Source organism: Cryptomeria japonica, chromosome 2, assembly GCF_030272615.1.
Source record: "Cryptomeria japonica chromosome 2, Sugi_1.0, whole genome shotgun sequence".
Classification (NCBI taxonomy): Eukaryota; Viridiplantae; Streptophyta; class Pinopsida; order Cupressales; family Cupressaceae; genus Cryptomeria; species Cryptomeria japonica.
The window spans coordinates 427,355,441-427,382,527 of NC_081406.1; the positions used below are offsets into that span (position 1 = coordinate 427,355,441).

General features: G+C 35.3%; 1 long non-coding RNA gene across 1 annotated transcript; it reads left to right on the forward strand.

Annotated features, from left to right (window-relative positions):
* Positions 1–890: 890 nt before the first annotated feature.
* Positions 891–6,580, forward strand: LOC131062015 (uncharacterized). The gene is made up of 2 exons (XR_009110643.2): positions 891–5,554; positions 6,061–6,580. It is a non-coding gene; the product is annotated as an uncharacterized LOC131062015 (long non-coding RNA).
* Positions 6,581–27,087: the final 20,507 nt, after the last annotated feature.

Below are 27,087 nucleotides of genomic sequence, written 5' to 3' on the forward strand. Positions count from 1 at the left end.
CAAGTACATCTCGAGACAAATTTGAGAACCTCTCAAATTCAATTTGAATAAAATATAAATATAATGCATACCTCATCAATCCCCAACCACATTAATATAATACCACCTTTCAGTTTAATCAGTTCTCGTACAATTGCCACCCTTAATAGTTAGCAACTTTAATCAACATTATTCTCCGAATGTCACATAGATAATTATTTATATTTCTTTATCTGGAAATAATATTATTCACTTAATTCCTCTTTTTGCTATATTTTGTTTTAAGGAATTAAATGATATTATATCCGTCCAAATTGGGACATTACAAAGTCTAGGCAAGGCCAACGATTCTTGTAACTCTAGTCCTTGTAGATTTGTGTTGGGAAGATTTTGGTGCTTTGACCCAAATCTTCAAAAACTTGCCATCCAGATTTTATCCCAGCCTTATAGAACTTTTGGTTGTGAGCTGAATTGTATTGTTTTTGAGGCCATTCACACAAAGAAACACAATAGGTCAACTCAAAAGTGCTGGATTGAAAAGAAGGTAGATAATCCTTCCATACATCATGTGCTTGACCTCAATAACATTGATCCATATTTGAAATTTATTGATGAGGATATGGATCCACCATATACTAAGAATAAGATAGCTGTTTTGGAGAGGATGAAGCTAGATGGCAAGCAAATGTGGCAACACATGATGACATAGAAGGCAAGGATGGAAAGCCATCAACAATGGGTTCACCACATATATGCTTGAAGCTCCTATAGAAGATACTACGCCATCAAGTTCCATGATACCCACACTGTGACTAAAAGATATTTTATGAGCTTTAGTTGTAGAAGAAATTCATGATTTGTAATGTTTATTGAGATTGAAACTTGAAGTTCATATGTATTGAAAACTTGAACTCACTTTCGATCTATGATATGTTTACTCAGGTAAGGTTATGTTCCTTAACATATAGAATAAATGAGAATGTAACTTTTAGAACATAGAATATCAAATACACAACATAGAAATATCAAGTTACAAATGCAACTTCCAGAAAGATAGAGCATTTATTACATTCAACTGGTATGCAATGCGTATGTGACAACGACAAGAAATCCCTGACACACAAAATGAGTACATATATAGTAGTCCTTGGTTGGTTAAGATTACCAACTGTAAGGAACTGCCAAGTAACAAAACATTCGTCCGAGACAAATAACACAATTACATAACATAGTTTTACTTACCAAATAGTTGACTAACTTCTAAGGCACTTTATACTCTTGGCTAACTAATATTTATTTAGTAACAAACTCGGCACTCTCAGCCAACTACATCAGCCCCCCCCCCAGAAAGAGAGTCGTCCTCCAGGCAATTAAAGCAAAAATAGAGCTATCTACAACAAAACTCTACTGAGGGGGGTCAAAGGATGTCCCTGACAAGTTGAGGACGTTGGGATAGATGTGGATACCGCTATAGAGAGTCGTTGACGAAGGCACTGCACTTGCTTTGTACAGATCCTCAAGTCACACTCAACGACAAGTTCTCATTCCCCTGAACCTTTGACCTTAGAGAGGCACCTCCATTAGGTGAACCTTTGTTTGTTCCAACTCCAAGACCATGGCCTAATACTATTGCTCCTTTTGAGGCAATTGCCTCCTTCACCTTGCCAACTATACATCTCTTTCTGCAAACTCTGCCTTTTGTTAATCTAGTCTACTCTCTTGCTTAGCCAATTAAGCGTCCCATTTGGCCAAGGTGGCTTCCACAGCTACATGACTCTCACGTTCCTTAGTGGCAAGCTAGGCTTGTTGGGTGAGTTGTTCTTGAAATTTGCTAATGTGGTCTGCCAACTCACCCCTAGTACTATCTACCTACCATAGTGCACTCTCTTTGGCTTCACTAGCTTCCTCAAGAGAATCTATCACCTGCCTCAATTTATAAAAGACGTCCCTAAAATATGTCTCCATGTCATGAAGTGCACTGAGCACTCAACCATGCTTGCCAATCATAGGGGATCTCAATGGGTGCCATGCCACCATCATAGCAGGTGTCTCCATGGTCGACCATCAATGAGATGTAAAACATCGAGAAAACTCTCCCTTGCACTCCACTTGCATGAATGCAAGAATCTTCTCAGTCTCAATGGTCACTACGGCAATGAGACCAATGTCCATTTGGCGTGGCAAATCTACAACCTCATGAGTGACCAGTGCTATGTCTTCCAACTCTGCCAAGTATTGTTGTTTGTGGTCTAGTCTAGAGATTTGGATATGCATCCCTTGAGTCTCATCGTCACTAGACGACCCTTCTGAATTCTCTCCTTCTAGAGTGTTGGCTTGTTTGAACTACGTAATAGTATCCCTTCCGATCTCCTCTTAGGATTCCTCAGGCCGATTAGCCATGATCTTAGTTGATGCCTCTATTGTGTGAACTGCCTCTTCTGCTTGTACAACTAGCTCTATTTCCCCCACTAGGTACTCAGGGGAGTGTTGAGGCAATGAGGGTTGACAGTTGGCTGAGTAGGTTCAACGTATCACTGGCCGCTCCACCATCGCCACTACCAGATCTCGAGGATGAGAACTTGGATCCACTTGACCGACTACAATGTGTATTGAGCTCTAATTTTGATATATTTATGAAGGAAATTAATAATATGTTCCATATATTCAATAAGATGTTTGTTTTCGAAGAATATTTTAAAAAATTTATTTACTTTTTAATATTCAATAAATTTGCTAAGTTATTTCCAAGTTCTTCACTGAGTTTATGTCAAGTCTTAAGTCTGTAAAAAATTTGGGTTAGTCATGAAATTGTCAAATCTGAGTTTTTCGACCATGGTTCCAACCATCTCCCTAACAAAATGATATTACACATCTACATGGTTAGTCGAAGTATGCTAAACAAAAATTTTAGCCAAACAAATTGTAAGTTGTGAATCAAAATTCAATACTATATGACTCTTAAAAGTAATATTGTTACCCAATCTTCGTAACCACAACGTCTTTGCAAGCATGTCTTGCTACCATGGATTCTACTTTTGTTGTGCATCATGCAACTATCTATTGACGCTTACTCATCAAACATGCTACTACTCTTGACAAAGTAAAGACATCTACCAATCAAAATCTACAAATCCTTATATTTTACCATGATAACACAAACAATAACCTAGAGTTCCTTTCATATGCTTGTAAACATGATAATACAAAGCTTGCTTGAGTACAATCTAATTTTATTGTACTTGGTGAAATTATCAACACAATAAATGTAGACATAAATTAACCAACTTGAACAATAGTTTATCAACGTTGCTCAAAGTACTTATAGTTTACGAATGCCTAATCTTCGAGACTTCGAAATACTCTTTATTTTAGTCCCAAAAAGGGAGCTTTGAAATGAGATGCTTTAAAGTTGCTGAAACATTGGAAAGAAAGAAACTTTAAAGCAAATTTAATTCTAAACAAGTAGTAAAATAATGTAGCAAATTTTTTGTTCACCTAGGTGAACTTTTGAACAGACTTTACCATGTTGTGAGGCAGAAATATCACGTGGTTTTGTCACTTTCCAAATGGGTAGGTCTCAGATTTATTCCTACAAAACTTGGAACAAAGTGAAGGAATAGATGTATCTCAGTCCACTTTCCACCTCTTCCTCATCACTGCTGCTTATATCATGTTCAAATCTCACCTTTATTTGACAACAAACAGCTGCAAACTTTATCAACCTGCAACAGTTGTTAGTTTGAATAGTAAAACTTTGACACAGACAACCTTGTGAGCTCTGTGAAAACCACAAATCAAATTTCATTCAAACATGACAACTATGGCCCTTACAACAAGCCAAAAAATGACAGTACTCAAATTGAGTTTCATAGGGTAACCCAGCCAAAATACAGACAATCTCTTTTAATTCCTGATATGGAAGGACTCTAGCATTGATGCACTGTTGGAAGCTGATTGTCATTTTAAAAAATGGAAAGAAACAAACACTAAGTTAATTTGTAAATTTGTCTATCAAATGAGATTTGGTTTGGGGCTCAAATCTGTAAAAGATGCTATTTTTAATGCCCAACCCTAGTTGATGCTCATTTGAATCTTAACAAAACGGATTGTCCAGTTAATTTAGAATGCCAATAGTAAATTATGTGAAGCTACAAGTTCCACTTGGTTGAGATTCATTTAAGGGCTTGAATTTGCAAAAGACAATATCTATCATAGATGGAAGACTCGGTGAGAACTCGGCGAGCTTGTGGCAGAAACTCAACTGCATAAAAAAAAGGCCCAGACATGTCAAAAAATTATCTTAATTTTTTTTCAGGGGCATAGCCACCGAATCCCCACTTCCGGCTCATAGGGAAACGAAATGTTCCTCCGCATCTCTTCTATCGTTGTGTTTTTCTCACATCTAACACCATGTGTAGCTTGCAATCACCACCCCTCAAATCCTTTGGGGTCTCCACTCGCAGCCCCGACTAATAATTGGAATCTCTTGTCATATAAGAAAATTGATTACAATGAGGAGGTTTGGCAGTGGAGACTCGAATGGAGAACCTAGACAACTAATTTTATCACTATCTAGTATCATTGATTAATGACGATTCAAATGTAATTATTAGAAATTTAGAACCTTTCCCAAACTTTTCGCTAGACCAGGGAAGGGGAAGATGTAAAATATTGTAATATGCAACCTCTGAATTATGATGAATCATGATGATGTTCGAAGGCAATCATCATTAAATTCATAATAGTTGTCAGCTAACTATTAAATCACGATTTCACACGACCATGCGAAATTGTACTTAATTTGCATTCAAATTTAATAGAAAACACTTTTGTTCTCATTTATGGACTCATCGGATACTCATTGAAATTTTGCTAAAAAAAAATGTGTTTCTGATGAAATTTAACCAATTTTTTAAGTTGCTGAGTTTTTGCTGAGTGGAAAATTTTGGGCTTGCCGAGTTTTAGCCAAGTCCGAGTTTCTCGACTATGTTTAGTGTCCAACAAACGTCTTTGAGTTGTTCCTGCTTGGCAAATGCATATGCCTTAGAGAAATGTTGAAATAATTCTCTTTTCAGAAGTCATTGATTTATACTCTAGACAGATAATTTGCCCTTTATAACTCAGCAGATTATTGAAAATTTTCTGGTGAATGTTTCAAAGCCTACCAAGTTTGACTGAGTCTTACCTGAGTTGATGCTGCCCATTTTCCCATCGAGTTATGTCAAAGTTGAGAGTGATGCACTAATTTATGAGATTCTTGTGACATAGTTTTCATGAATTGCAAGCAAGCAATCTATATTGGAGACAAATCTGACAAATATTTGACGAAAAAATGTTAAAGAAAGCTGTAATTGATTAAAACAAAGTACTTATTGAAATGTTGGGTGCTGTCTTTCCTCAGACATATTTACGTTCATATTTCTATTGGAATTATCTCCTTGAATTTGCCCCTATAATGTACTGAATTGTGATAAACCAATAAACAGGAGTCATGGTAGCTTGGACTGGCATTGAACACTTCCGTTTAGGAAGGTTTGAACCGCCGCCGGAAAATGATGAACTTGAGGATGGAAAGGTCGGTATCGACTATCTCAATTTCTTGTCTCCGTGTTTTATTAGTAGATAACCATTTACCTTGTTACTCTTAATTGCATCCTACTTTTTAACCAAACTTGCACGATATCAATGATGTTCAACTTAAATAACAAGTGAATTTTTTTAGCACAATTATAATATGGATCAATAAAGTAACCTCCCCTACAAGAAGAATTTACGATATTTCTTAATAAAACTGCTTTGTATATATCACCCATGCAAATTATTGATTTCCTGCGGCATGAAATTATTAACCGCATACATTTTAGTATATATAGAGAGATAACTATAAAATCTTATTAACAATTTATGTTCTGTCTTCTTTTGTGAAGAATGTTATCTTCTATTTACCCGACCGAAATTCTATATGCAATAGAAACATTACTTTCGAGTTCAGGATCTGGATAAGTATATTTTTTAATAGATCAGTTCTCAATTTTGATGAATATTTGAGGAATCACTTTATTGCTTGGATGTTTGAAACAGCTAGATCTGCGTCCAAGATGGCAATTGGGAGAAATTTACGAGGCAGGCAAGAGTGATTCACCCTCTCTTAAAAGGGCTCGAATTTATTCATCTCTTCAATCTTTAAACAAGTTATGAGAAAGTCCTTAGTGCAAAACTTGCTATTTGATGTCAATATGTATAAATCTTGGCCTGTCAATAGCTCTAGGTAAAAGCCTTGCCAAGTTTATAATTTTGGATATTTATAAATTCATTCTGTAGGTATGCAGTTTTAAGTAACAAAGAATAATTTACGGTAGATACTTTGCCATGGACAATTATTTCATGATGGAATGTTGACCATGATGATAGTGGGAATATTAATACAGAGCCAATCAATTTGGATATATACTGCAAGGATTCTCTCGGTTGGATCCTTGCTCAATTGCTTAAGAATTAAGACAATATAGTTATTTAGTTTTTTGTAATCCATTATGTTTCAAGTACAAAATTTCGAAGGTGGTGCATTGTTGTTATTTCAATACGGTTTTCTTATCAGTAATGATCTTTGGTAATTTATATTGTTTTTTTTTTTTTCAATAAAAGTGGATTATTCCACTAAACTTTTTTATTAATATTTTTTATTTTTTACACAGAATTCAAAGAGCATACCAGAGAAAGAACCCTAGGAAGAAAACCTCCGGTCACAGCTCATAAAATAAAAATATAGTATCTAACGGATCAGTTTATACACCCCGCCCAAAACCACATACAAAATGCGGTCACAACACATATAATATCAGTTTTGCATAGAGCCCATGTGACAATTTGCCAAAAAAAACCCATCGGATAATTTTCAAATGTAGACTCCACAGCTGCTATCAATGGAAGAAGACAAAATTTTTCAAAGCCCTGTGCCAAATCCCATGAGCCAAAAACCTTCTTGCCAAAAAAGAAAGTATCAAAAAACCTTTGGAAAAACACTATTGTATGAAATACCATGAGCTCGAACTCTCCTCTAGACAACGAACATGAATACTTGAAATGAAAGGGGAAAGCGGGAATAATTATCATCATAAACTTTTACATCAACATTACTCAAGAAAATCATATAACTATTGCTACAAACCTTCCCATACCCTAGAAGGAATTTCCTCAAAACCCACCTCTCACTGATTAGCATTGCTATCAATGGCTAAATTTGTCAAATAATCCGCAATCTTATTAACTTCTCTGTAACAATGGGATACCAAGAAAGATTCAAACAATTCTAATTTTTGTAAAATGGGATCAAGTATATACTACAAATTCCAACAATTCGATTTCTTTTTCATAACACATTGAATAATCACTATAGAATCACCATCAATTATTAAGTCCTTAATTCCCAAAGAGATTGCCATATCCAATCCAAAAGACAAAGCATGAAATTCCGCATAATTGTTAGTTTTAAAACCAATAGCATGAGACTTAGCTCGAATAAAATTTGCATTATGATCATAAATTACCATGCCTATCCCAGCCGGCCCAGGGTTACCACGAGAGGCCCCATCAAAATTCAGTTTAAAGTGTCCCTACGGAGGAGGTTTCCATCTAGCAGAGCATCTCTTACCTATTGCATCATTCTTTTTCAAAATTGAACCATGAGAGGGTAAAACTGACAGCATCTTCCAAACTCTAGTAACTCTACTATCCCAGTGCGAAAAAGAAGATTTTCCAAATTCTTATAAATAAACGACAAAGCAACCTCAGAGATTGAAGACTCAATTTTTAATAGAACCTCAGACACAGGAGACCTTGTTTTTTTGAATATCCTATTGTTTCTCTCTAGCCAAACATTCCAAATCACAATAGATGGAGATATGATCCAAAGGCATGCATAAAAAGATGAGGCAAACATAAAGGGCCAAGATCTAAAATGGGAAATGAGATCCTTACCAATAACAAAGGATATATTTAACTTCTCAAACAACCACTGCCAACATTCATAAGCATAATCACAATGTAGGAATAGGTGTGAAGAAGATTCCAAATTTTTGTTACAAAGGACACAAGGGAAAACAACAATAATACCAAGCCTGTCTAGTCTCATACCTGTAAGGACTTTGTCCTAAACTGCCAACCAAGCAAAGGCTCCAGCTTTAGGAAGACAAGCCGAATGCCAAAACAACTTATAAGGCCAAGATGATAAATCTTTAGCAACCATAAGAGAGTTGTAACCATCTTTAACAGTGTACTTACCAGAAATATTCTTTGTCCAAATAAGTTCATCCTCAGAATCAGAAAGAAATACAGCTCTATCCCCCAAAATCTTCTCAAAATCTAATTTCATGCTTTGATCAACATCTAAGAAATCAATCGACTTCCATCTAGCTAGCTTAAGGGGTCTACTAGTCACAATTTCAAAATAATTTGCTACAAAAACATCCCAAAGGGAGGAAAGAACAATGATCAGAGGAGACCAATCCCTAATATTCACCAAAGGTGTGTGTCCATTCCATACTTCATCCCAGAATCTGACCTTTCTACCATTATGAACAATCCATGAGAGATGAAGCAAAATAATTGATCTACATATACAAAGGAAATTCCAAATAGCAGAACCCGAAGGCAAATTTGAGACTTTAAAAATGTACTCTCTCGGTCCACTATTTAAATATTTGGCAAACATAATTTGTGCCCATAAGGAGCTAGGCTTGTCATATGATTTCCAAACCAATTTAGCATCTAAGGCTAAATTCTGATTCTCCAGACTCTGAATTCCTGTTCCCCCAAGTTCCTTAGGCAAACATACCTTATCCCATGCAACTAAAGGGAGTTTCTTCTTGCCATTTTTATTATTGTTCCAAAGAAAATCTCTAAGAGTATCATGTAAACTAACAATAGCTGCTTTTGGAGACTTCAAAACAGACATGAGATATATGGGAATAGCATTCAAAACAGACTTGATGAGAACAATTTTACCCGCCAAAGTTAACCATCTATGATTTCATGAGAGAATTCTTTTAGAAATGACCGAAATAATCTTATCCCAAAAACCAATCTTATCATGTTTAACAAATAAAGGAATCCCAAGGTAAGTACATGGAAGATTTCCAGTCTCAAATCCCCAAAAGGATTGCAACCTATGTTGAACCAGTTGTGATGTATTAAGGAAAAAAATCTTTGATTTATCACCATTCACTTTCTGACCAGAAAACGATACATAATTTTGTATTATTCCTTTAATCACTTTTGCCTCAACTAACGAAGCATGTCCAAATAACAAAGTATCATCTGCAAAGAGACAATGAGAAATACTTTGGGGAATATTCCGAATCCTTATACCTTTCCAAAGCCCCCCCACTTTAGCAGCCCTAATAGCCCAACTAAAGGTTTCAGCTAGGAGAATAAACAAAAAGGGAGAAAGGGGATCTTCCTGTCTCAAACCCCTAGAGGAAGTGAAAAAACCACAAGGAGAACCATTAATTAAAACCGAGAATCTTGCAGAAGAAATACATGCACGAATCCATTTGACCCAGGTCTTGGAAAAACCTAACTTCTCAAGAACAACACATAAAGCCCCCCCACTCTACTCTATCATAGGCTTTCATCATGTCTAGTTTAAGTATCATGGTCGGGGTTCTTTGGGTGGAAATAGAATGCAGCAACTCATGTGCTACAATTGCACCCTCTGTCGTCTCCCTTCCGGGAACAAAACCACCTTGCTCCAATGAAATGATCCTAGGTAGAATTTTTGCCAACCTAAGGGAAATTGCCTTCGTAAATATCTTATACAAAGTGTTACATAAAGCAATGGGGCGGAAGTCAGCAAAAGTCTTAGTATCCTCTTTTTTAGGAATAATTGCAATCATTGTAGTATTAATTTCTTTTAAAATAGACCTATTTCTCCTAGCTTCCTCAAGAGCCAATAAAACATCATTTCCCACAAAATCCCAACATTTTTGAAAAAATAAAGGAGTAAAACCATCTGGTCCCGGAGCTTTATCTGGATTCATGGTAAAGACAACACACTTAACTTCTTCTAAGGAAAAGGGAGACATCAACATCTTATTGTCTTCTAAAGATACTAAAAGGAGGAATATTAGATATAATATCATTGCTGAGATTTCCATTTTCCGAAGATAATAATGACTTAAAAAACCTAACTGTCTCTAAAGCAATGTCCTCTGGCTCTGTCAATAAATTCCCATTCTGACACTGAATACAAGATATCCTATTCTTACATCTTTTAATCTTAGTTGAAGAATGAAAAAATTTTGTGTTCCTGTCATCATCTGAAAGCCATAACTCTCTAGATTTCTGTCTCCAATAGATTTCCTCTCTAGCTAACACCTCCTCAAGCTGTAATTTTAGTGACTTCAATTCATCAAAAACTTGTGGCACCATACCATGTTGAAGCACATGAGTATTAAGACACTCAATCATATCTTGAATCCTTTGTTTCTCCTGAAAAATGTTCTTAAAATGCGAGATATTCCATTCCCTAATATTCAATTTCAAATAACTTAACTTCTTAGCAATCTGAAACATACGGGACCCAGAACAAAAAGGAGCAGAATTCCACCATTTCATAAGCAAAGGCAAAAAGGAAGAATCCCTAAACCACGTGGGCTCAAATTTAAATGGAGACTTAAAAGAAGCCCTATCCTCAATAACTGAAAGGGAAATTGAAAAATGATCAGAACTTGAGATCAGTAGAATAGAGGAAAAGAATTCAAAATCTGAATCAATCCAATTCTCAGATAACAAAAAATGATCTAATCTCTCAGCAATCTGAGAAAAATTCCTTCTCATGTTTGTCAATGTGAAAACCCCATTCTAAGACTTACAATCAAAAAGGCTCATATTAGAAATGAAATCCCCAAAGTCATCCATAATCCTTTTATTAGGGAAAACACCTCCTCTTTTCTCATTTAAATTAGTGATAGCATTAAAATCACCCCCGAAGATAATAAAGGAACCATGTTTTAAGGGAGAAGAAATCCTCTTTAATTCACCCCATAACTTACTCTTCCCTTGAATTCTTGATGGAGCATAAATGTTAAAAAACCAGAATTTAACCTTCGAAATCTTGCTTATAACTAAAGCCAACATCCAATTTGTAGCAGATGCCACTAACTGTACCTCAATATTATAATTATTCCAAAGCAGTGCCAAACCTCCTAAAGCACCACAAGCCGGAGAAGAAAGAAAATTCCACCTTCTCCAAGATGAAAAAACCAAATCAGCAGACTCCTTTGATAACTTTGTTTCTTGCAACATAAAAATATCACACTTAATTAAGTCCATCTGGGACTTAATTAAGCGTCTCTTGTTAGGGGCATTTAAGCCCCTAACATTCCAAGAAATAATTCTCATTGTCCTTGAGGGGAGGCCAAAGCTCCCCTCTTCCCATTAATCGGAGAATTTTTGCTTTCCCCAAAGCAACCTTGTAAATTATGTTTCATAGCCCCTAATCTTGTCACAGGAGGACTAGTCACAAATCTTTTACTCCTCTTTCTTTTTACACTTACAGGAGTTAGGCATGTTTTCTTAAGCATGCCAAGAGAGACTGAATTCCTCCCTTGTCCACCAGCAAGAGAAAGGGACAAAGTCTTTTGAATTCCAGCATCAATTTCCATTTGAGTCTTAAGATTATTTGGAGGCCTACCTCTCCTAGGAGAAACCACAGATGGTGAAAAAACCGGAGTTGTTTGGACAATTGGTAAACTCTTGCATGACTTTGGAGAAGCCAAGATAAATGGATTATCTTCAAAACCCAACTCTGTTGTAGCCAAAACCACAAAAGGATTAGCAGATGCAGAAATTGGAGGGTCGAGTTTATACCCCCCAAATCATTCTCAATCGAACAAACAACTCTATCAGTAATACCCTCATCCATTTGATGTGCATGATTGTTAAAAATATCATTTACTTGCTGAACCAGATTTTCATCTGGCATAATAACAAGGATGGATTACTATTCCCTAAGGAAGATTCATTAGCCATATTAATTTCAACATTCAGAGGGGAATTATTAGACACCAAATTCTTAATTTCCTGAACTAAAGGAACATCATTAGGAAAACCTATGGCAGGTACCTGTTTAATAGTTTCCATATCAACCACTACATTTTTATCTAAATTCACATTCTTTGAAGAATCCAAAACCTCATTTTGAGTGCATGAAGACAAATTGTCGTCCTTACCCTTTGTGTGATTATTTGGCATCTTAGGGCAATCTATCATCAATGGATGATCTACTCCATTCATCAGGGGATTACCATCCACTATACCCCCGTTATTAGAAAATGTCTTCAGTAAAGACGAAAGTGAGACCGAACCCGAAGTGTGATCATTTGGTTTCCCAGAACTACGACACAATGGATTATTTTCAAGATTAATGTGACCTGTTTCTACCAATTTATGCGAAGAGACATTTCCACATCCTTCAACCGAAGGTCCCGCCGACAAACTATCTTTATTAAGGGATTTAGGGACAGAGCCAACAACCTGTTGGTTTTTCTTAAAATCCATGAGTAACGGAGCATCCAAAAGTAAAGGAGACTTAAGAAGCTCCGTATCTAATTTCTCAATTGACTGGTGCCAAATACCATCATGAGACTTGATATTACAAGTATGGGGGCAAACATTGTTAGGGTTAATAAGAACACAAATTTTTACCAGAACCTCCCCCTCCACAAAGTCCATTTTAGATGTTAAAAAAGTTTCAATACTATTTCCAATTTTCTCAAGAACATCTGGATCCATAAATTCAAAAGGAATTTTAGGTAAACAATACGTTTTCCAAAAGACCTTGAAACATTTTTTAATGATGAAAGAATACTGAGATAATTTAATATGAGAGATTATTAACAAAGGATGAACTAAAAAAGGATAAATTTGCTGCATTCATTATTTCTAGCGGCAAAGGCAAACTAATGATGGAAATGCTCAACTGGTGAAATGCAGTGGTACAAAAACTAAACAAAGAAATTGACTGAAAACCATGAAACTTAGAAAACCGTAATTAGCAGAATAGATGCACAAGACTGGCAACTGTTATGTCTAAATCAAAGCGGCAGCATTGTCTTATTCACCATTCAAGCAACTTGTTTCATGGTGAACAGAAGCTCTGACAAAGATTCCATCTCCTGCAGGGGGTTGTCGTTGCTAGAGGCAACTTGTTCTGGTGCATTAAGTATTATTGTGCAGGGATGCTTCCTGGGAGGTTCTTATTCACAAAACTTGCTGGCACTTCTTCTGCAATGACTTGTGGAAGAGTTCATAAAATTAACTTGAGACACTAAAAAGATCTCCTTTGAGTTAGATACAAGAAAGAGCACACTCAGAGATTCATGTTGTGATACAAGCACATATCATTCCATAGACATGCGTGTACAGTTGGGAAACTTTGAGGGAAAAGTTTGGTAATAGTTGAACTGTGAGAAAGTGTTGGTCAATAGTGCCAGGCGTTTGGTGTCTCAGACTCTCAAATGACATAGTCCCAAGTTTGCACTGCAGGCTGTCGTGCAACAAGTAAGATGGACTAATAACATTTGCCTCGCGGCATTTGCTAGGGAATTCGTGGTTCATAACTATGGGAGAATAGTGAATACTCATCTACCAGAATAGGCTGCTGAGTAGAACTAACATAAGGTTGCTGATATTCTCCTTCTCCTCAGAGGAAAGCTTGACTCTGGCGATGCTGCTAAGTTGGTCACAAATAGACAGGTTTGGGAGGAAAGTTCTGACATATTGTGCAAGGGAGACCACATGGCCCTTTACTAATCATTTAGTTGGCAGTTGTATGAGACTAGATTGTTTTGATGAGCAAGAGGTGTTGAGCTAGTATTGCATAAATGTCTTTGAAACATGTATTTTCATGACGTGTTCTTGCCTCCTTAGAGAGTAAATGGTCTTATGGTCAAGGTGGCTTCCCTCCCTCCCTACATTATGCTTATGACCAAGAGGTTTGTTTTGAACTGAATAATATGAGATAAGTTCTTGGTTAAAGATATTTAGATTCTTTCCTTGGTCTGCTTTAGGTGTGTTGCTTGATACCAACACATATATAGCGCTTTTTGTGTTTACTTTTCACTCCTATGAACTCCTTTTCTCTGGGGTATCTATTTGAAACAATTATGAGATTAAGTGAAAGGTTTTCTGTAGGATTTTTCCCTTCATTGTTTACTTACAAGAGCCCTCCACTTCCAAAATCCTGCAAGTGATAGTTGAATTATTGCATTATCAGCTGTGTTGTAACTAAATAGTAGAGAAGAGACAATGGAGGAGAGACACACCAGTGGAGGTAAAACCACATAAAAATTAAAAAGAGCAGACCATATGTAGAAAAGACAATAGCATTATTAGCCAAAACAACCACTGTTTGCACTAAAACTCAACTTGAAAAAAAGAGAGAAATATTATGTTTTCTATGATTTACAAGCTTGTGACTAGGGCCACATAGCAAAAATTGCTGGCAATGGAATGTTGTTCCATTGTAGTTTCACTCTCCCCTTGTAGTGCTCAAAAAAAGTGTTGTGTGAATTGCATCCATTCATAATCAATGATATCTACAAAGGAGTGTGGGTGTTATGGAAAAGACTTTTATAGACTTGATTGAATTATGATGAAATAATGGTAAATTCATGTATTGTATTTCAACTTATCCACGAGTTAAAAAATTATAAAATTGTAGAACAACAATTTGACGATGATTCCTCATGATCTAATTATAGGACAACATTTATTTGCATTGAAAAAGAACAAAAATATTATATGTTTTATGACCTATAAGATTGCGACTACCACCATATGAAGCATTAGCTATGGGTGGAGATGTCATTTTCAGTGATTTTTTTAGTGGCTAATATTCGCCAATTGGCTATTTTTAAAAATTTGGAAAACAAAATTTGGCTAATAGTAAAAGATTTAGGTTGACCTAAATTGCCACATTTTTTACAAAATTTTATTTGTCTTATTTAAATCGCCAGAAAGTTTATTTAATTTAAATTTTGAACTCAAAGATTTGCCAAAATATTCAATACATGATTGGATTAGATTCGCCAAAATCTTATAATTTATTGTAAAAATTTGAATTTATTCACCAATAATACATCATAATTATTAGTTACTTTAAGGTTTTATCAACAATCTTTAGTTGCCACCATTGATTCAAAATATAATCTAATGACCATTATTGCATTCCATCAGGTAAATTGTACCTACAAGTTGTAATGCTCATGGAAGTTGAGTTGCTTTTCAATTGTTGACCTTAATGGAAACCAATGGTATAAAAACAATTTTGGGTCCAATGAGTATTATAAATTTTAAGTACATTTTATTTGACAAATTACAAAGAGGGCTATTAGATTAATTTAAATTAATGGCAGTAACTAAATAAAGTAGTGTCTACCCTTTAAACTCATCAATGATTTCCACCTTAGGCCTCTACTTTTCTATAAGAATTTATTTTTTTAAATGAAATTATTTGTAGTAGTAATTAATACATACTCGTATTATTTTCTATGATTAGCCAAGATTTATACCAATAAAATTAATATTTTTTTTAAAATGAAAGATTCACCAATAAAAATTACTATATTTATCCAAAATAAATAAAAATCCGCCAATATTTATATCTTTTTTTGAGGGGGGTTTTTTAAAGTTATCACTAGTCATTTTCCACCCATCATTATGCTCAAAATATTATAGTGTTTGTGCAAATCATATCCATTCAAAACTAGTGATATGTACAAAGGATTGTGGGTTTAAATGCAGATTAATTAAATTTATACAGTTTGTTAGAAATAATTTTTTAAATCTATGTATTCTATTTGAGTTGTTATCCATTTGAAGGTATTGAAAAGGATGAAGGATTTGGAGAGAAACAATTTGACAATGATTCCCATGATTAAGTGGCATGATATTTTAACAAAGCCATAAATAAATAGAGGTGTATGTCACTTCAAAATCTAGGCATGACAATATTACAAGTGAAAATGTGTGACTTTGGTAAGTAATTATCATGATCTTGTAGTCACCCAAAACTTCCTTGATAAATCATTAATGAATCTTTCACTATATTCAGATTCTAATAAAATCAAAGGTTTATTAAAATCGCATGGAACACCTATCATGTTAGGCTTATTACTTTTAGTGGCCTCTTTTAAATTTAATATAATACTACCCCTTCCTCCATATAAGGAGTGTGGAGTAAGTAATATAATGAGAAGGTCCATTTTTAAGTTAGCATTTTTTGTGAGCTCGTCTATTAAATTCTCTTTTTGGATCAATGATTAAAGTTGTCACTCTTTTGGAAATCTACAAACATAATTTTTATCTCTTTGTAAACAATGCATTATCCTCTACTTATGATGCTTTACAACTCACCTCAAAGAGTACCCTTTGTCTTAATGATCTTTGTATGATGATTGTCTACTTATGGTCTTCAAGGAAAAATCTTGTAGAGGGCATGTAATTGATCTATTATTTTGGTTATTCACTTTCACCTGTTTCCTCCTATACCTTTTCCTTGCAATTTTTAGTTTAGATAGGACTTGGCTTTATTTAGAGGTTGCCCATATATTTGAGTTGTGTGTGGGAATCTGATGTTTCCATGCTAAATAGACACCTCTTTTAGTCAAGTTTGACATTTTGGAGTGCAAACACATCTCCCTTACCATGGAAATGAATGGTGGTGACATTGAGGTGGTGATCATGGCACTACAAGTGATGGCTCGTGGTAGAGTAGCCACGCTTTCCATGGTTGTGTTTTAGGATATATTAAATGTCATTAAAATAGGTTGAAATAATGAAGCCTCACTTTACACCAACTCCCAAAAAAATAATGAGATTGTTGCTTGTGTAGTCTAGTAGGCTATGTAGAAGGTTGTATGTGACACAAATATGAAAATATTCAACTTGATACCCTTCTAGACATCATTAGAACCTGGTCTCCTACATAATGATACAATACATATGCTCGAGAATCATAAATCAACGTACATCAAGCTTATTGATAATACTCAATGGTTTATATTACAAATTAGCACAAAGAAAAATCTTATTACAACTCCACACACCAACCAATTTGTCATAGGTTTGGTTGTTTATACTCCATTAGATCCACTTCCCTAGCAAATTGGTCATTTGAGTATTTTGTCCCATTCAGGTTTCTTTCTATTATGCCATAAATCCTAAATATGACGACTCATGATGATACATGACAACGATGGAACCAATAATTATAGTTATGAGAGAAAAATTATACCAAGAAAACTGCAAAAAGATTCAAACAATATGGATCTTTTATTTCTAAGGAGCACCTTGAGCTAAAGGTCATTTTTATGGAGCCCTATAATAATTTGGATAAAGATCTTACACAAATTTGCATGATTTTGTTACATGTCTCCAAATAGAGGTCAAGTTGAGGCATGTATTTCTTTTGAAAAAGAGGGGCATTCCAAATTGTCTTCCATGTTTACAGAAGAATTGATTCCTAGTGATACCACTAACATTGGTGCATGTGTGCAAGCATAACAATATGTTATTGATTGATGTCACATAAAGTTCAATTCCACCTTGATTGGACTGTTGTAGATGGTGCACATGTATCAAAATCCAATGTATGGTAAAGGCTTCATATGATGTTAGCACATTAATGTGTACCTTAACACTTTGGAGCATGTGTTTCGCTGAGGATATTTCATCTTTAATCATTCTATGATAGTTATATGCACATAAAACCCAAATTTTAATTGTCACATATAGGGTTGCTCAATTGTTGACTCCTTTGCATCATGATATTTTGGGTATTTTTAGTTTCCATGTTCTTAGGACAAAATATTGTATCACATGGTGAGGATATTGGTGCCATATTATTATGTACTTTGAAATTGCTTGTGTTCCACACTTTAATAATTAATATACTATTATAAACATAAATCACGGTGCATATGTCACATGCATGAATAAATAGTAGGCTAGACATCAAATGTAATCATTTGCGTGTAATCCTCTACAACAAGGATATACTATTATAAACATAAATCATGGTGCATATGTCACATGCATGAATAAAAGTAGGCTAGACATCAAATGTAATGGATTGCATGTAATCCTCTACAACAAGGCTATGCACATAATGTATGTATTAATGGATTGCTTGCATGTCAATTGGAGGTTTAGTTGCCTAGATATAATTGCCTATCAAAGTCTCATTATTGTGATAAAAGACGAGAATGTTTTTGAATGAGTATAGTGAAACTTTATAAGTTCATACTAGTAATGTGTATCATGCATGTGGTAAGTGATAAATTGCATTTCTCTAACAAGCTACATGTCATGTACCCTTTTTCAAACTAAGAAAATAATTTAATTAATTATTTTGTGTTGTGCAGAGAACAACTTTTAATTTTATAAAAAGAAAATTATATCTTATTATTAAATTATATGGTAACTAAAAGTATTTTTATAGTGTTTTTAAAAGAGATTAAGATGTTATAAAAATGTCACTAAGAAAAAGAGGAAAAATGGTATATTGAATTTAAAAGATAGTAGTTCAAGTAGTAGTAAAATCATCAATTATTTATTGCTAAAAAACTCTTTCTAGAAGATTGAGCATCTTTGACCATCTTTTGGCTAGAGGATGAAAACACTCTTTGTAGGAAAAATGGAAGAAAAGTTCTTTAGATTGGATATGGGGATGAAAGATCTTTTTCAATAAAAGCAATTTTATCAAAAGATTGCATATGCTTGTGTAGGCACTTATATTTGACCACCCAATTAAATGAATTTTATATTTGTTTAATTATCGCCCATCTAGATATTAATTAAATTCATATTTAATTAATCTATCATCCATTTTTCAACTATTAATTAAATTAATATTTAATTAATTCATCACCTTCCTCTATTACTTAAATAAATTATTCAATTTATTTGATTTAATTCACCTAGCTAAATTCAAACTTTTAATTAAATAAATCATATTTATTTCATTAATCCTCTTTTCACATTTAATTAAATACCCTCTTCACATTTAAATAAATCAAAATTTATTTAAATATCTATCTAAATGCAAGTTGCACCAATAATTGAGATAAATGAATTTTATTTCAATTAAGATCCTTAAAATCCCTCCCACTTGCATTTTCCTACAAACCTGCTTGTATACTTAAACCTCTTCTAGATTGTTCTAATCCTTTCCAACTTTAGCCTAATCCCCCTCCTAATCATTTGCATAGCCTAATCCCCCTCCTAATCATTTGCACATTTCTTAAGAAGGGGTTACTTCTCAAAAACATGCAAAGTCTTTAATAATCATTAAAGGTTGTATCCCTTCTACAAGATAACCTCCAAAGTCTTCTCTAACCATTAATGGTTAACCCACTTGTAACCCTTGGTTAGAGACTTTCTCTCTAACTTAACCATCCCTTTAACTCATGGGTCTCTTCAAGCATTCATTTCTTTGACCATAGTTATCCTTTAACCCTTGCATAAGAGTTTATCCCTTGGATAAAAAGATTATCCATTAACTCAACCTTAACCAAACCCCCTAGGGTAACCATCATGTCTCATTAGGCATTTAATGCCTCTTCACTCCCCTCTCAAGCCTTCTCGTATTGACACTTGTCAACATGCGATTAGTTTGAAAGTGTCACATAGATTGAGGATTATTCAATCCTAGCCCTTGTTAAGATAACTCAATCTTAACCATCCAATTGCCCATTTCTTCTATGAATAGACCTCATTTTCTCATTATCAGGATCCCCCAAGTTTTATATATTCAAGTTATTGTCTATCAAGATCACCAAGTCTTTATTTTGCCTCTCCTTTTCAATCACAATCACAAACATTTTAGAAGCATTTTATCATTAGTAGAACATATATCATTTTAGCATAGCATAATATCAATATCATAGCATGTTTAGTTTCATTAGCATAGCATAATATCAAAATCATAGCAAGATTTGTTATCATCTTATAAATCTTAGTTGCTTTTGCATATAGATTATTTCCATCACATATCACTCGTTCTTGGAGTTATCATTCTAAAGGTCAATTGCTCAATGATCTGAGCAATCATGACTTGAGGAATCCTATGAGATAGAAAACAATGAGACGTCTTGCAAGGATTGTTTATTTAACTTGTGTTATTCATTAGATCCTTACATATAATGTTTCATTAGTATGCTTGTTATTCTTCTCTTTGTTGACTAACACCACATTTCAAGTATACATTTTTGGTGCCCACCATGGGGCTACCCTGCGATTTTAACTTTTTGTTGTAGATTTTCACAGAGGTTTTCTAGCACCTTTGACAGATATTTTAATGCGTTTGATAGTTTTTCTAGAGCCTTTGAAAGATATTCTAGCACATTTGACCAAACTTTTGGCACTTACAATATTTTCTTTAGCGCATTTAACACTTCCTATAGCGCTTTTAATCGTTCTTTTGGTGCATTTAGCTGATTCTTTAGCGCATTTACTATACCTTTAGCACTTTTGTCTTAGACATAAAGCTAAAATTTGTAACCTCAAGGAAAAATTTTCGCTGGTCAGCCCACAATTTGGACTAATATTTCAAAGGGTTTTACAGGTATTAACTTTTATTGCATGTCCAAAGGAGTTAAATTAGCTTTTTACCTTACTTTTTAAGTTCATAAAAATAATTCACATTTTCTTTTCTTACAAAAATTAAAAAGAACTCCACACTTTATTTTGGTGCAAGATAAAAAGAATCACATTTCCTTTTCTGCTATAAAAATAAATCCATCTTTTTTTTGGCAAAATGGTTAAAAAGAACAACAAAAGCAAACATTTTTGCAAGCAATTTACATTGTCTTTTGGGGCAATTAAAAAGAACAAAAAAAAATTCTCTTTTTACAAAGGGATAAAAGAAGACAAGCCACATTTCATTTTGCAAAATAACAAAGAACAAACCATCTTTCATTTCATAAAGTTTTTCAATTTTCTCAAAGTTCATTATTGCAATTGTTGGCTTAAAAAGGAACATTCATTATTGCTATCTTGGATAAAAAGAAAATTGTGATTGTTGGAGCAATATCTCCAAGTAGCAATTAGATCACTTAGCGATGTTGGGATAAAAAGAACAAAATTGTCTACTGTGCTTTGAAAGTGATAGGTATATGCTCTCTCCTTAATTGGATGATCAAAAAGTTGGACTCGCTCTTTTGCTTTCTTTTTTTTTGGAATTAGGATACAACCTTTAGCAGGTCTGCCCTCCTGAGAAGCCCATAAGGCCAGTGAGAGGGGAATGACCTAAGTGGGGAATGGGTAACGCCAAGTAATCCAACCCACTATAATCAAATGTGGATGTGATGCAGGAGCATCCTTGGTCTCTGAGCAATCTTGCATCAACCAAAAATATTTCCTTTTAGTTTAGTTCTCGTTTAGTTTAGTGTGCAGTTTTCTGTGTTCTTACCGGTCGATACCGGTAGTTGCTTGCTTTTCTTTGCAGATCCTATTTTCAGTTTCCAAGCTGGTTCATGTGCTTAATTCCAGATTTTTAGTCCATTTGGATTCTTTTCCGGTCAGTTATCACTCCCAGTTGACTGTTTCTAGGTTTCGGGACAGTTCTTGAGCCTATCGGTTAACTTTCCTTCATTACCGAAGTGGTTCTTGGCATGTGGATCTATTTTGGGTTTTGCTCGATGTTCTTTGGCGTGTGGCCGACTTTCCTATTGAACCACACTTCTTGGGTGTTATTTCCGAAAGGATTTCTTTCATTCTTAGGGCCGACCTAGTTACACGTTTCATTTTGTTGCATTGGTAAATGTAATCTTTTGTGGCTGACCCGAATATGTTCTGGAGGGTATATATAGGGTATTATGTAATCATTTGTAAGGATAGAGGAAGTAGAAATGAGAATGAGGATTGAGATTCGCATTTAGTGATCCGGTTGATTCTTAGAGTCACGGTTAGATTGTATATGGCTTGAAGCCTACATGTAACCGGTTAACTATCGGATGTTCTAAGATGATTGTATAATGATAATCAATTGGTTACCGGAAGTTCTAAGACAATAATATGATAGGTTTCTGTAATCTTGCTATGTTTTCTTGTTGCTTTCGTTGTGTTACTCTTGCTGCATAAGTCAGTCAATTCTCTTTTGAGGGTCTCACCGGTTATGGCTACATCAAGAGGTATCAAAATTGGTTATGAACTGGTTGGTGGAAGAGTTGTTTGTGAACCTTGAGGCATTCTTTTGGGTGGACAGATCATTGATTGGAGGCAGGTTGCACGTGTGTTCAATAGATCACCGAGGAGAGGCAATTGAAACCGATAGTCAGATCGCCGAGTTGAGGCAGTTCACCGGAGCGGAAGAGGAGATACCGCCTAGAAGGACAAACCCCCAAAGGGTAGAGCAGATGATGGAGGACTTCAAGAATGAAGTGAGGAACGAAATCCGAAACACTTTGGCTGGTTTGCGGAGCAACCCTGAATCTGAGGATGAGTATGAAGAAGTTGATGAAGATCTTGAAGCAGAAGAGGCTGAAGGACCAGAAGATGGAAGAGAGGAAAGATTCCTGAGAGCAGTGGTGCAAGCGAGTAAAGTTCATAAAGTGGAAGTTTCAAACTTTTCCGGAACGCTGAACCCAGAGGATTAGATTGATTGGATTGGAGAGTTGGAGGATTAATTTGAGTTTGAGGATGTCAAGGACCCGCAGAGAGTCCAGTTGGCACAGACTAAGTTGAAAGAGCATGCTTCCTTATGGTGAAAATAATTGCAGAAAGACAGAGTGGAGAATGGTGAAACGAAGATCAGTCGATGGAGACAGATGGTTGCAAGATTCGGGGCCAAGTTCATACCGAGAGACTATGAGTTGGAATTGTTGCAGAACCTGAAACAAAGAAACATGACTGTGAAAGAGTATACTGAGGAATTCTACAAGGCGATGATTAGATCTGGACATAGAGAGATGGATAGAGAAAAGGTGGTGAGGTACATAAATGGAATTGCATTTAACATTCAGGATGAGATGAGTATGTTGAGGGTTTCCATAGTTGAAGAATCTTACCAGTATGCTTTGAAGGCTGAGGAGAAGGTGAGAAGAAGACAACCGAACAACCCTAGAGGGAAGGAGAGATTCAAGGGACAAATGAGTATAGAGAATCAGAATGTTGCGGAAGAATCAAAACCTAAGTGGAGTAAAGAACTGGAATAGAAAACATAGAGGAAGGGCACTAGCAGTACCGGTAGAGAATTTCCTGGCAAACGTTTGAAGTGTGGAGAAACCGGACATAGATATTATGAATGTAAGTAGGGAATGGCAAGAAGTTGTGTGGCTAATGAGGAACCGGAAAGTGAAGTTACCGGACCTGATTGTATACTAGAGCAAGGTGAATCCCTTATGTTCAAAAGAGTCATGATGGAGCAGAGCAGTGAGGATATCAGATCTACTCAGAGAAAGAGTCTTTTTCGGATTGTATGCAAATCACGTGGTAAGTGTTGCAAGGTTATTGTGGGTAGTGGAAGTACTGATAATTTAGTATCTGAAGAGATGGTAGTGAAACTTGGATTGAAAAGGCTTGAGAATCCTTGTCCTTACAAGGTAAGTTGGTTACAACATTATTAAAAGATAGAAATAAAAGAACAGTGTCTGGTGAATTTCAATATTGAGCCTTTTAGAGATGAGGTTTTGTGTGATGTTGTATCTATGAGTACTTGTCATGTCTTGTTGGGAAGACCTTGGCAGTTTGATAGAGGAGATATTTATGACTGTAGAAGAAACCTAGTCACTATTGAGAAATATGGGCAGAAGTTCACATTGACTTATTTGAAGGAGAAATAGGAGGTGAAGAATCCGAGCCTTGAGAAAAGTTGCACAGAGAAACCAGTTTCAGATGTAATACCGGAAGGTGACATGAGTTTGCAGAAAGATCTGATAAATAAGCTTGATGGATATATAGAGCTGGATGATAGAGAGCTTATGGTGACAAACCAGATGAAGTCTTGTGGCAGAAACAAATTAGAGCCGCAGAAGAAAGAGAGCAGTAAACAGAGACAATGTGCAGATCTGAAGCAAAGGAAGAGAAACAAAGAGAGTCAGGGGTTAGAGAAGTCGGTTGAGGTCTCAGAGGAGCTAAAGAAGAGGTTGGTAGATAAGGAAGATGTTTGGATTTGAAATGAGCATGGGGTCTTTATCCCGAATCATTTTAGATGTTCATGAGTTGCCTCTCATGGAACATCTTTTTCTACCTGGGGTGTCTGATGCAGGAGCATCCCCAATCTCTGAGCAATCTTGCATCAACCAAAAATATTTCCTTTTAGTTTAGTTCTTGTTTAGTTCAGCGTGTAGTTTTTAGTGTTCTTACCGATTGGTACTAGTAGTTTCTTACTTTTCTTTGCAAATCCTATTTTTTGATTTCCAGGTTGGTTCATGTGCTTAATTCTAAATTTTTAGTCCATTTGGATTCTTTTTCAAGAAAAGATTTTTGAGCGCTTGCAGAGCCTAGAAGAGTTTGTTAGCTGAATTCAGTTGAAGTTGCATTAAGATTTGTGTGTTCGAGCTGATTTGAAGGTTGCAGAAGACTGAACTAGTGTGCACTTGGGGCATTCAACCGGTAAACGAGGCAACGTGTGTGAAATAAGGTATTTCTTGAAATTCTTGCTACAAAATCTAGTTTATCTGAAATGACATTGTCTTCAAAGACAATAGGGAAATTAATGATCACATCTGAACCTATGGAAGTTGTAAAAGAAGATAAGATTGTGTCTTATAATGCATTATCACAAGTTCCTAATGGTGTCATTGTCAAGGGAGATTTGTCCAGTTATATTGATTGCAAGATTGAGGATCTAGGGTGACTGTCAATATATACTCAGTTGAAATCACTTTGTGATGAGAATGGGAAAATTCAAACATAGTATATTAGGGTTTTCGAGAAAGGTTTTCACAACGCCGCTTACTTTCTTGAAGATTTTGAAGAAGAGCAGATCAGAATTATCTTGAGTAGAGTTCATGGGGAGAACATGTACTTAGAGAGAACTCACACAATAACCAAGGAAGTCGTTCAGGCTGTAACTGGTTTTTACAACCGGTGAAGTACTTGTGCTTAGGCATATTTCAAAAGAGACAATATAATCTCTAACCGGATCAACATCCGATAAACGAGCTTTTTTTGTCAACAATATCAAGGATCTAGTGGTGAAATTGGTAGCTATGGTTATAGGCTATCGGGTATTTTATTCTACTAGACTGAATAGTGTTCCATCGGCAGTGGTGCATATTGCTTACAGGATGATAGCTGAAAATGCTAATTATGACCTATGTGAGGCCATAAGGAGCCAATTAATATTAAATCTTCAGTCTATCAAGAAGGAGAATATTCTAAAGTTTAATTATGGATAGTTATTGATCGGTCTATTCTTTTATTGCCAAATTTTTCTACTGGGAATAGGTGATCTTGAATGGTCTAAGGATCTGCCGGTATCTGCTCAAATCAAGAACAACATCAAGGCTGTGAAGAATACTTTTTCTGTTGCTATGAACAAATATTTCAATGAATTTCAGAAGAAGATGAGCATGAGATTAAGATTGCCTGAGGATGTGGTAAAACAATTTTCCAAGGACATTGTTTTTACAGTTACCACTGATTGCTGTTTAATGGAGGCAATTGAGCCTAGAGAGGAAGAAATGGAAGACATGAGTTATGAGGTTAACTATGACTTGTTGATTGGCTATGCCAATAACCTGTTGGCATCTCCTGTAGATAAAAAGAAGGCAAAATTGAGTTCAGTGAAAGAGCAGACTGCACAAGCTGAAACAAGTATTGTTCTGACCACAGGCGGTAAAGGTAAGAAAAATAAAGTTGAGGATGCACCTCCAGTGATGAAAAGTACTATAATGACAAGGAGTGTCCAAAACAAAAAGGAACTAGAACCTAAGGTGTACATGAAAAAGGAGACAAAGAAAAGAGGTCAAAAGTTAACTCTTCAAGAAGAATCTGAAGGAACTAACACTGAAGAAGAACCTAAGAAGATGAAAGCTATCAATAGAGTAGAAAAGTTAGTGAAAAATGTGACAAAGGCAACTGTGCCTATTGATAACTCAACTTTCAAGCCTGAAACCCACTTTGAAAGAACAATGAAGACATTAGGGAGAAAAAGATTTGACAATGTCAAAGAACATTTTGATCCCTTCACTGAAGATGAGAAGGATCAAATCATTCAACAGGTAATCAACCATTTGTGTCATTATAGTAGATTACCACATGATCTTGAAAAGGATATCTCTAATTCTTTGTACACTATTCTTTTGAATAAATGGGAGGAAGCTATAAATGAGGAGAAATAAATTATTGATGAGATATTTGTACAATATTTTCCCAATTTGTCTAAAGATGAATTAGTGCTTTAGTTGATCAGTACAAAATTCAATTTTCTTTCAAAGCAAGGATATTGAAGCTACTTAGTGGAAAGAGGCAAATTATTGAAATTGAGACTCATCAAATAGCCTGCGATATCAAATGGATGGAAGAGATCATATGTTCTTCTTAGGATGAACAAGATGATGATGATATATCTAAAATGGATAAAGATGTGCAAGTTGATGAGAGGAAGGATGACACTCTTATCCATGATATTGATGATAATCATGACATACTTGATCTATCTAAGGACATCATTGCACCTGATATGGAGCCACCTGTGATCATTGTCTTACAGGTTACTTCAGTTGAGGAACCAACAACTCAACAAGGAGTGGATATTCCACTAGTAAAAGATCAACCTAAGAAACTCCAATCCCCACTGGTTTCACAGGATATTCAGAAGGAATCCGATGCAAACATTGGTACTCAGTCATTTGAGCAAGAAACAGAGAAAAACCAAGAGAAAGCAATTGTTAAGGTAACATCTCCTGAACAGGCAAAAACATTAGTCACTCAACAAACTGATGAAGATGAAGATGATTCATTAGGCATCTCAGGGCCTATCAATGTTGACAACATGAGTGCATCTAAAATGATGAAGATTGCAAATGTTATGCAATCTAGAGCGCACAAAAAGAGACTTAAGGAGAAAAGGATTGAAGTAGAAACTATTCAGAAAGCAGT